Source organism: Lasioglossum baleicum, unplaced genomic scaffold (assembly GCF_051020765.1).
Source record: "Lasioglossum baleicum unplaced genomic scaffold, iyLasBale1 scaffold0073, whole genome shotgun sequence".
NCBI classification, from domain to species: Eukaryota; Metazoa; Arthropoda; class Insecta; order Hymenoptera; family Halictidae; genus Lasioglossum; species Lasioglossum baleicum.
In genome coordinates this window covers 252501-262500 of record NW_027469133.1, presented here as the reverse complement: position 1 = coordinate 262500, position 10000 = coordinate 252501, and the positions used below count along the sequence as shown (strand labels likewise).

General features: G+C 49.1%; 1 non-coding gene and 1 pseudogene across 1 annotated transcript; both read left to right on the top strand.

The window, feature by feature from the left end:
* Positions 1 to 264: 264 nt before the first annotated feature.
* On the top strand, positions 265 to 419 carry LOC143219777 (5.8S ribosomal RNA). Its single transcript, XR_013011449.1, has one exon. It is a non-coding gene; the product is annotated as a 5.8S ribosomal RNA (ribosomal RNA).
* A 1566-nt stretch (positions 420 to 1985) lies between these two features.
* LOC143219796 (large subunit ribosomal RNA) overlaps positions 1986 to 10000 on the top strand; it is a 10225-nt pseudogene continuing 2210 nt past the window's right edge.

The following is a 10000-nucleotide window of genomic DNA, read 5'->3' as shown; positions in this document are numbered from 1 at the left end:
TTTCAGAGAATATATATTCATCTCCGCGTTTTCCACGTTAACGGTTTTTCAATGTACTGTTCGCCCGGCCGTCGGATACGTGTTGCGTATCTGACGGTTTTTTTTTTCCGTTTCCACGGACGACGATAGTGTCGTCCTTAAAACGACGCCTGAACGAATCTCCTTCGCGCGCTGGTTGGAGCGTTCAGGTACAATGCGTTCTTACGAACCGCAGAACAAGAGACATATACATATATTGATTTGTAAATCAAAAATATATACGATTACCCTGAACGGTGGATCACTTGGCTCGTGGGTCGATGAAGAACGCAGCTAATTGCGCGTCAACGTGTGAACTGCAGGACACATGAACATCGACATTTCGAACGCACATTGCGGTCCACGGATACAATTCCTGGACCACGCCTGGCTGAGGGTCGTTTACGTAACCATAAACTGCTTGCGTTGCTCTTGTAAGTCCCCGCCGTCGCTTACCTCTCCAAATATATTTTTGGAGGGCGCCAAAGAGCGTTTCGGAGTCGGGTTGCAAAGATGCTACGTACGAGCGAATGATGGGCGTTTCGTCGGCGTTTGTCGCGGTTCTGTGAAAATTGCCAATTTTTGCATTGCGTCTTATAAACACATACAAACATATATATCTAGTTTCCACGAGAGGCGAAGTAGGGATTGGTATTTCTTACGTTCGGACTTGCGTGAGTGTTTTTACGGTGTCGTGAGTCGTATTGAAAATACGACCGCCCGTAAGGCACCGCTTCGACGAGGATCTCCAAATCTCTCACCTTCTCTGCGAAACGATTCGCCTTGCGGAAAGAAGCGTTTCCACTCATGAACATTTAACGCGCTCCCGACGTCGCCTGAAATGATGCGTATATACGAAAGAGGTATATTTACAAGAGTCTCGCGAGACTACAGAGATGGACACACAAATTATAAAAGAAAGAAAGAATACTGTGTGGCACACAGAGTGTGTGTGGTGTGGCAATGTTAAGCCCCAGGGAGAGAATATGCCTGTGCGTGGATGAGTTTCTTAACTCTACGTTATAATTGCCATACGGCGGAGGGTCGTCGTTGCCGGCGATTTCGACAAACACACATTCCTTTTCGAGTCTTCGAGGGAAGAGACGAAAGAGATCTCTCGTTCTATCGCGAACGCTTTGATGATCGATGGACAGCGGAGCAAAGCGCAGCAATGTGCGGGATGAGCACGTCGTACTTGATCGGGTCGGAATTATTCCCCGTCGTCGACGTGTCCTCGCTAATCTGTGCGATTGCCATTCCATCGCCACGTTCGCGTTGAATCGTATTGATGACGGCCTATGAGCGTCTTGAGATCTTACTCTCTTTCTCTCGTGTCTCTAATTTGGTTTTGCGTTTGATCGATGATAAATCGTTTCGTGCGCAACGTTTCTGTACCCCCGTGGTTTTTGGTTCAATTATATAGAAGTAGAGAGAAAAAGAAATCCCACCGGGTTATATGTATTATTATTTTTTTTTTTTAATAATATGTATACTCCTCTATTGGCGAGGCTTATTTCGAACTTGATTGTCACACGACGCAAAAGACACACTTGTGTGTTCACGCACGGAACAGCACCGCGGAGAGAGAAAAGGTATATCCAATGATGAAAACCTTTATGTCGGTCGCCCCATGTCTTTTCTTTTCTTCATTGTCGATTCGTGCGGAACCGCGCGATCTGTCGGTCGTCCAGTCCCCGAAAGTTCTTTTCGACGGACGTTAAAGTTAACCGGCCAGATCGTCTAGCGAGAGTTTCCGATCGACGAGAGATGAAGAAAGAATTATATTGACACTTTGGTGTGGCGCATAAGGCATATATCGGTTTTTTGTTTACCTTTTTCTCTCTTCTGTCGTGTAGTGTTGTTTCGTTTTCTTTTTTTTTCTTTTTTTTTTGTGCTTTGTACGTTTTCGCGAGTACTACTTTTACGCTCTTTCGGCCGAAACACACAAAATTTTGTATCACGTACGACGACCTCAGAGTAGGCGAGATTACCCGCTGAATTTAAGCATATTACTAAGCGGAGGAAAAGAAACTAACAAGGATTTCCTTAGTAGCGGCGAGCGAACAGGAATTAGCCCAGCACTGAATCCCGCGGTTCTGCCGTTGGGAAATGTAGTGTTCAGGAGGGTCAATTTATCCCGAGACGTCGAACCGCGTCCAAGTCCATCTTGAATGGGGCCATTTACCCGTAGAGGGTGCCAGGCCCGTAGCGACTGGTACGCGTTTCGGGAGGACCTCTCCTTAGAGTCGGGTTGCTTGAGAGTGCAGCCCTAAGTGGGTGGTAAACTCCATCTAAGGCTAAATATGACCACGAGACCGATAGCGAACAAGTACCGTGAGGGAAAGTTGAAAAGAACTTTGAAGAGAGAGTTCAAGAGTACGTGAAACCGTTCAGGGGTAAACCTGAGAAACCCAAAAGATCGAATGGGGAGATTCATCGTCGACGAGGCTGGCTTCCGTTGGTGCGCAGATAGCCCGTAATGGGCCACTTCGGTGGTTCCAGTGCGAGGGTACACCATCTTCGGCAAATGTTCCGGTCGCGTAGTCGTGCACTTCTCCCTTAGTAGAACGTCGCGACCCGTTGCGTGTCGGTCTACGGCTCGAGTTGTTGCCTGTCGTGTCGCCTTCGTGCGCACACGGCAGACGCTCGATCGCCTGGCCGGCTGCGTGACGGTACTCTGACGGTATCGGGCCGCAACCAATCCATTTTCGAATGTGTGTGCGTCAGGCCCGCCGCAAGCTCGGTTAGTTTGTCACCCGGATGGTACGGACCTAGCGCCGGCTCCGGGCCTAACCAGCTGTTAGCAGGCGGTGTCCTCGGACTGGCCAAGCTTTGAATTACCGGTCAGCGACGCTACTGCTTTGGGTACTCTCAGGACCCGTCTTGAAACACGGACCAAGGAGTCTAACATGTGCGCGAGTCATTGGGACATGTAAACCTAAAGGCGCAATGAAAGTGAAGATCGTACCTTAGCGTCGATCAAGGGAGGATGGGCCGCGTCACGATGCGGCCTCGCACTCCCGGGGCGTCTCGTTCTCATTGCGAGAAGAGGCGCACCCAGAGCGTACACGTTGGGACCCGAAAGATGGTGAACTATGCCTGGTCAGGACGAAGTCAGGGGAAACCCTGATGGAGGTCCGTAGCGATTCTGACGTGCAAATCGATCGTCGGAACTGGGTATAGGGGCGAAAGACTAATCGAACCATCTAGTAGCTGGTTCCCTCCGAAGTTTCCCTCAGGATAGCTGGCACTCGCTCGTTCTCTTTTGATGAACGTGTGCGAGTCTCATCTGGTAAAGCGAATGATTAGAGGCCTTGGGGCCGAAACGACCTCAACCTATTCTCAAACTTTAAATGGGTGAGATCTCTGGCTTGCTTGGATCAATGAAGCCACGAGATTATATTGGATCAGAGTGCCAAGTGGGCCAATTTTGGTAAGCAGAACTGGCGCTGTGGGATGAACCAAACGCAGAGTTAAGGCGCCTAAGTCGACGCTTATGGGATACCATGAAAGGCGTTGGTTGCTTACGACAGCAGGACGGTGGCCATGGAAGTCGGAATCCGCTAAGGAGTGTGTAACAACTCACCTGCCGAAGCAACTAGCCCTGAAAATGGATGGCGCTGAAGCGTCGCGCCTATACTCCGCCGTCAGCGGCAAGTGAGGTTGACGTTAGCTTTTTTTAAAGGCGCGTCTTCCATGAAGCTCTGACGAGTAGGAGGGTCGCGGCGGTGTGCGCAGAAGGGTCTGGGCGTGAGCCTGCCTGGAGCCGCCGTCGGTGCAGATCTTGGTGGTAGTAGCAAATACTCCAGCGAGGCCCTGGAGGACTGACGTGGAGAAGGGTTTCGTGTGAACAGCCGTTGCACACGAGTCAGTCGATCCTAAGCCCTAAGAGAAATCCTATGTAGATGAGGTGTCCTAAGAGAGAGAGCAAAATATCATTAAATGATAAACACACACCCATCGGGCGAAAGGGAATCCGGTTTCTATTCCGGAACCCGGCAGCGGAACCGCTTACCAATCGGGCCCTCGTAAGAGTGTTCGTCGGGGTAACCCAAAATGACCTGGAGACGCCGTCGGGAGATCCGGGGAGAGTTTTCTTTTCTGTATAAGCGTTCGAGTTCCCTGGAAACCTCTAGCAGGGAGATAGGGTTTGGAACGCGAAGAGCACCGCAGTTGCGGCGGTGTCCGGATCTTCCCCTCGGACCTTGAAAATCCAGGAGAGGGCCACGTGGAGGTGTCGCGCCGGTTCGTACCCATATCCGCAGCAGGTCTCCAAGGTAAAGAGCCTCTAGTCGATAGATTAATGTAGGTAAGGGAAGTCGGCAAATTGGATCCGTAACTTCGGAATAAGGATTGGCTCTGAGGAGCGGGGCGTGTCGGGCTTGGTCGGGAAGCGGGTCTGGCTGACGTGCCGGGCCTGGGCGAGGTGAACACATTGATGGGAATCCGAGCTCGGTCCCGTGCCTTGGCCTCCCGCGGATCTTCCTTGCTGCGAGGCTTTCGTCTAGAACGATCGTCCTCTTCGGCCGCCATTCAACGCTCAGCTCAGAACTGGCACGGACTAGGGGAATCCGACTGTCTAATTAAAACAAAGCATTGCGATGGCCCCCACGGGTGTTGACGCAATGTGATTTCTGCCCAGTGCTCTGAATGTCAACGTGAAGAAATTCAAAAAAGCGCGGGTAAACGGCGGGAGTAACTATGACAACATGGCTCTCTTGATGATAAGAGAGAGAGTCATGCACATATGCGGGTAACACCCAAGGTGTTAGGTTTACAGGTCGCCTAACACCGGATCCTTATTTGTGAGGGGTAGAGCAACCGTTTCCCTAAGCGAATCCTACGGGATAAGCGATTATGGGTTAAGGAGAGGCTCCGCCTAGAGACGGTCAGTTATTTCTTATGGCTATCTCGACGGGTGCACACTGGGTAAGGTGGACCCACCACCGAATCCCCCCGGAAGTCGGGTGACATTTCCCCGCCCGGGCCCCACGCCGGGGAAGTCGTAGGTGGAAGTGCGCGCGCCACTCGTGGGAGGGCTTCGCATCGACCCCAGTGTTAGCGGGGGGAGTTGAGGTCTCCCCTGTAAGCGGATACTCACCGGTGAAAGTCCGGTAAATCGCTGCGTGCTTGGGAGGAGGACTTACAGCCAGAGTGGGGGGAGCGAGGATCTTGCCGAGAAGGTATTGCCTCGAGGCTCTCCAAGTGTGGGGATGATGGTTCGGCACATTACTCTTTAGCCGAGTATCTCGGCGGGAGTAATAACCATCATTCTCTTGAGGTAGCCAAATGCCTCGTCATCTAATTAGTGACGCGCATGAATGGATTAACGAGATTCCCTCTGTCCCTATCTACTGACTGGTCCGCTAGGTGGCGCAGAGTAATGACGCGTCATCACATCGCTCCGTGTTTAGTGAAAGTTTTCAGAGTTTATAATAAGTAAAAGAACCCTAAAAATATCCTACAGTGCTCCAAGTGTGCCAGTGTACAAGTGTACGGACAATTCTGGGCGAGGAATGACCCTGTGGATAGATATCAGAGAAAACAAGCTTCACGTCGCCTCCGACCGCCATCTTGGCACGCCGAGACGCGACAATCGTCTCAAGTTGCCAATTACCCGACTCCGGCTACAGATTCCAACCTGCCCTCATATGTGCGAGTGTACCTATCACACAGTAACACTATCCTAGTGAAAGAACAGTGAATCTCGGTGAAATAGATCGAATATACGCGAATTAAGTATAGGACGCCACCTCGGTCGCCATCTTGGTCGCCATCTTGGCATCTTCCCGCGCGACCTAACGCCATCTCCCTGCTACCCGAAACACCAATCCTGGCGCCATCTTGAACAAAATCTTAACCGCCAAATTCAAATCTGGTCTCGCTGCAAAGACACACAAAGTGACAAAGGCGCCGCCCCATCGGGCGCGTGCCATACAAAATGTCGTCCAATAAACACAGCAGTAAAATTAAGGCCTTCCTGAAGGACGACACGAAAAATAAAAACGAAACTGTCCCAAAACAGAAGAAGAACAAAATCACTAAGGTGAAAACTCAGAACACCGTAGCAGGAAATGTTCCAATGGAAACTGAAAAGGAATGCTGCAAGAGAGCTAGGCAGGGAGACGACTCCGACACTAAGGGAAATACGAGCAAGCATATGAAGGGCGGCGTAGACTCCTCTACAGAGTCTGACTACTCCACCGATTCAAGCACGGACCTCGATGAGACTCACAACTTCAATCCAGAGCCATTAGACAGAGAGTGCTGTAAGGAGAATATATGCTGCAGAGAATCCACGGCACCTGCGGAGAACGAAAGCTTCAAAGCGAGATCTGATCGCATCGGGAGGGACCTCCTGGTTATCTTAAATAATCAGAGCGTAACAATCGATCTGGCAACCCGAGGCAAGATCTCAGAAAATTTCATGGCACTACAAAATCTTATTACAGATGTCCTGATGAGAAACAGCTACCTCGAGGCACAGGTGCAAACCCTCAGAAGTACCGGCCAGAAAGCGAATACCATGGAGACACAGCACCCCGTCTCATACGCCGATAAAGTAGGCATAAAATCTGGAAAAACCTTCGTTTCCACTCGCAAACAGGACCCGCCGAATGTCATAACTATCGTACCAAACGACCCGAGTAAATACGAATCAAGTTCAATAACAAAGGACGTAGTAAAAACCATAATCTCACCCGCCACAGAAGGTCTTCAAGTGAACAATATTAGGAGCATTCAAGGAAATGGCATACTAATAGAGACCGCAAAGAAAGAAGATACTACCACATTAATGTATAACAAAAAACTGAAGGAGGCAGGATTTAAAGTCGCTGTGCCAATTAAAAAGAATCCGCGTATAATAATCTTCAACGCACCACGATTCGCAGAGGAGAAAGAATTAATCTCCACCATTGCAAAGCAAAACGCTCTTCCAGAGGAACAGGAGAAGTTTGAAAATCAAATCAAACTCGACTTCAAGACCGGAGACAAGGAAAAAGATCACTGCAACATTGTCTTAGAGGTCTCACCAGAGATCAGAGAAAAGTTATTGAATCGAGAAAGAGTCCACATATGCTGGGATCGATGCCACGTGAGAGATTACATCGTAGCTACACGATGCTACAAATGTCAGGCTTTTGGACACACGACAAAGTATTGCAGAAGTGATAAAGATATCTGTGGCCACTGTGCCGGCCACGGGCACAGCTTTAAGGACTGCAAGAGCAGGAATGTTGCCGCGACCTGTCCAAATTGCAAAAAAGCAGGAAGACCATCGACCCACTCCGTAAAAGACAAGAACTGCCCGGCATATTCCACAGCCCTTGACCAGGTCCTCGCCCGAACCGACTATGGAAAATAAGAACTCTGATAATACGTATCCAGAAATCAGAATAGCACAGCTGAACATGAGACGATCACAAACAGTATCACTCGAGGCAGCCAAACTCCTCAGTGAAAAGCAGATTGATATACTCCTAATGCAGGAACCATACAACATAAAAGGAAAGTTCATCGGATTCGGCAACCAAGTTCTACAGTGCCACGGTGGCGATCCTGGGAAGCAAGTATACGCAGGTATCATAGTGAAAAATCCATCGCTCACAGCACTGAAACTAGCACATCTTAGCAACGACCATTGCATCTGCATGGAGATCACAGGACCGACAGGCAACTTCTACATAGCAAGCATATACTTTCAATGCTCCCACGATATCAACCCATACATAAACATGATGAAGAAAATAGTGGAAGCACTACCGCGAGAAAAATTAATAATAGCCGCCGACGTAAACGCGAAATCCCCCATATGGTACAGCAACCAACTCGATGAACGAGGAACAGAATTACAAGAAGCAATAGCCCAACTCAACCTTCTCGTACTAAACGAACCAGACAATCCACCAACATTCCAGTCACATTCAGGATCATCAAACATAGACATCACCATGGCATCTGAAAACTTCGTCCGACTGGTCAAGGACTGGCACGTAACCGAAGGATGGACCACAAGTGATCACAACACCATCATGTTCAGCATCCAGCCTCTCAGATCAGGTGTAACAAAACAACAAGATCCACGCTTCCGCATCAGGAATGCCAACTGGGAAAAGTTCCAACAAGTACTCCTGAAAAATCGAAACAAGCACCTCCTGAGCTACAGCACCAATGATAGACAGGGGATTGAGGAAACCACAACTAACATCAACAACTGCATTATTGACACATGTAAATCTACACTACAACCTAAGAAAAAACACCACAGATCCATCCCCTGGTGGACAGAAGAACTAACACACCGGAAAAAAGAGACCTACAGGTCACGTAAAGCGTTCCAACTGGAGACGGACCCCTTACAGAGAGACCTCAAAAGAACCATCTACAGGAATACTCGAAGAAAATACACCGCTGAGATCTACAAAGCCAAAAACTCGAGCTGGCAAAACTTCGTCACGGCCGAGGGAAACGCAGACCCCTGGGGTACAACTTACCGCCTATCCATGCGGAAAATCACACCCGAACAAGCGCTGGTTACACCATTGAGCGCAAATCAAAGACAACCCACCACCTGGATCGAGGCAGCGACGATACTATTAAATGCCCTAGTACCGGACGACACCGAGGACACAGTTAGCCAAAGAGAGAGGAGACTCGCCTCGGCGAATGCCCCGGAAACAACAGATGAACCTGATTTCACCCTCGATGAAGTCAGAAGAGCAATATTTAGCCTCAAGAACGGAAAGGCTCCAGGTGTGGACCTTATAGAGGTCGAAATTCTGAAAGCCTCATACGGAACGCTCAGCAAACTCTACCTGGAACTGTTTAACAGCTGCCTTAAACATGGGGTTTTCCCCACCCAATGGAAAACAGGATCCATCCGCGCCATCCTGAAAGACCCCAACAAGACTGACTCCGATCCAAGCTCGTACCGACCAATTTGTCTCCTACCCGTACTTGGAAAGTGCCTTGAAAAACTGATAGTCAGCAGATTGGAAAATTTATTCCTACTACCAGGACATGCCTCGGACCGGCAGTTTGGCTTCAGACAAGGCAAATGCACCACAGACGCTATAATCCAAATGAGGGAAACGACCAAACGCTCCTTGCAGAAATACGCCATGGCCATACTCTTTGACATCTCAGGAGCCTTCGACAATGTCTGGTGGCCCAGCATTCTCCACCGCCTAAAAGAACGGAATTGCCCCAGAAATATATATATGCTCATTGCGGACTATCTCAGCAACAGAACGGTAAAGATCGTAGGAAAAAACGGCGAAGTTCAGAAACCGGTAACGAGAGGCTGTCCACAAGGATCCATCCTCGCACCGCCGCTATGGAACCTGATCTTCGATGACCTCCTCAACACCTTAAAAACAGAAGGATACGAGGTCTTCGCCTACGCGGACGACCTACTAATTCTCATCACCGGCAACAGCAGACTAACACTCCAAAAACAAGGACAGAAAGCAGCGGACATCACGGAACAGTGGTGCACCAACGAAAAGCTTAAGCTATCAGTCAAGAAAACGGAAATGATTTTACTGAAAGGTACCCTTGACACTAACCGACCTCCGACAATCAAGCTCTACAATAAATCTATACGGATGGCCAAAACCGTTAGATACCTTGGCCTACACATAGATACAGGCTTACAAATTGACACGCATATCTCAAAAATCAGATCAAAATGCACAGAAAAATTCAATAGACTAGCGGTAATTGCACGGAAAGACTGGGGCCTCAAATTTAGATGCCTTAAAATACTCTATACAGGACTGTTTGTACCCATAGCAACATATGCAGCAGCAGCATGGGCGGATAAATTGAACGCACGACACGCGAGGTCACTGACGACAGCCCAGAGATTCGCACTGTTGCGAATCAATAAGGCATATTCCACAAGCCCTACAAATGCCCTCCAAGTCATAGCAGGGGCGATGCCCATCGACCTAAAACTGAATGAGGTCAAGTTAAGGTA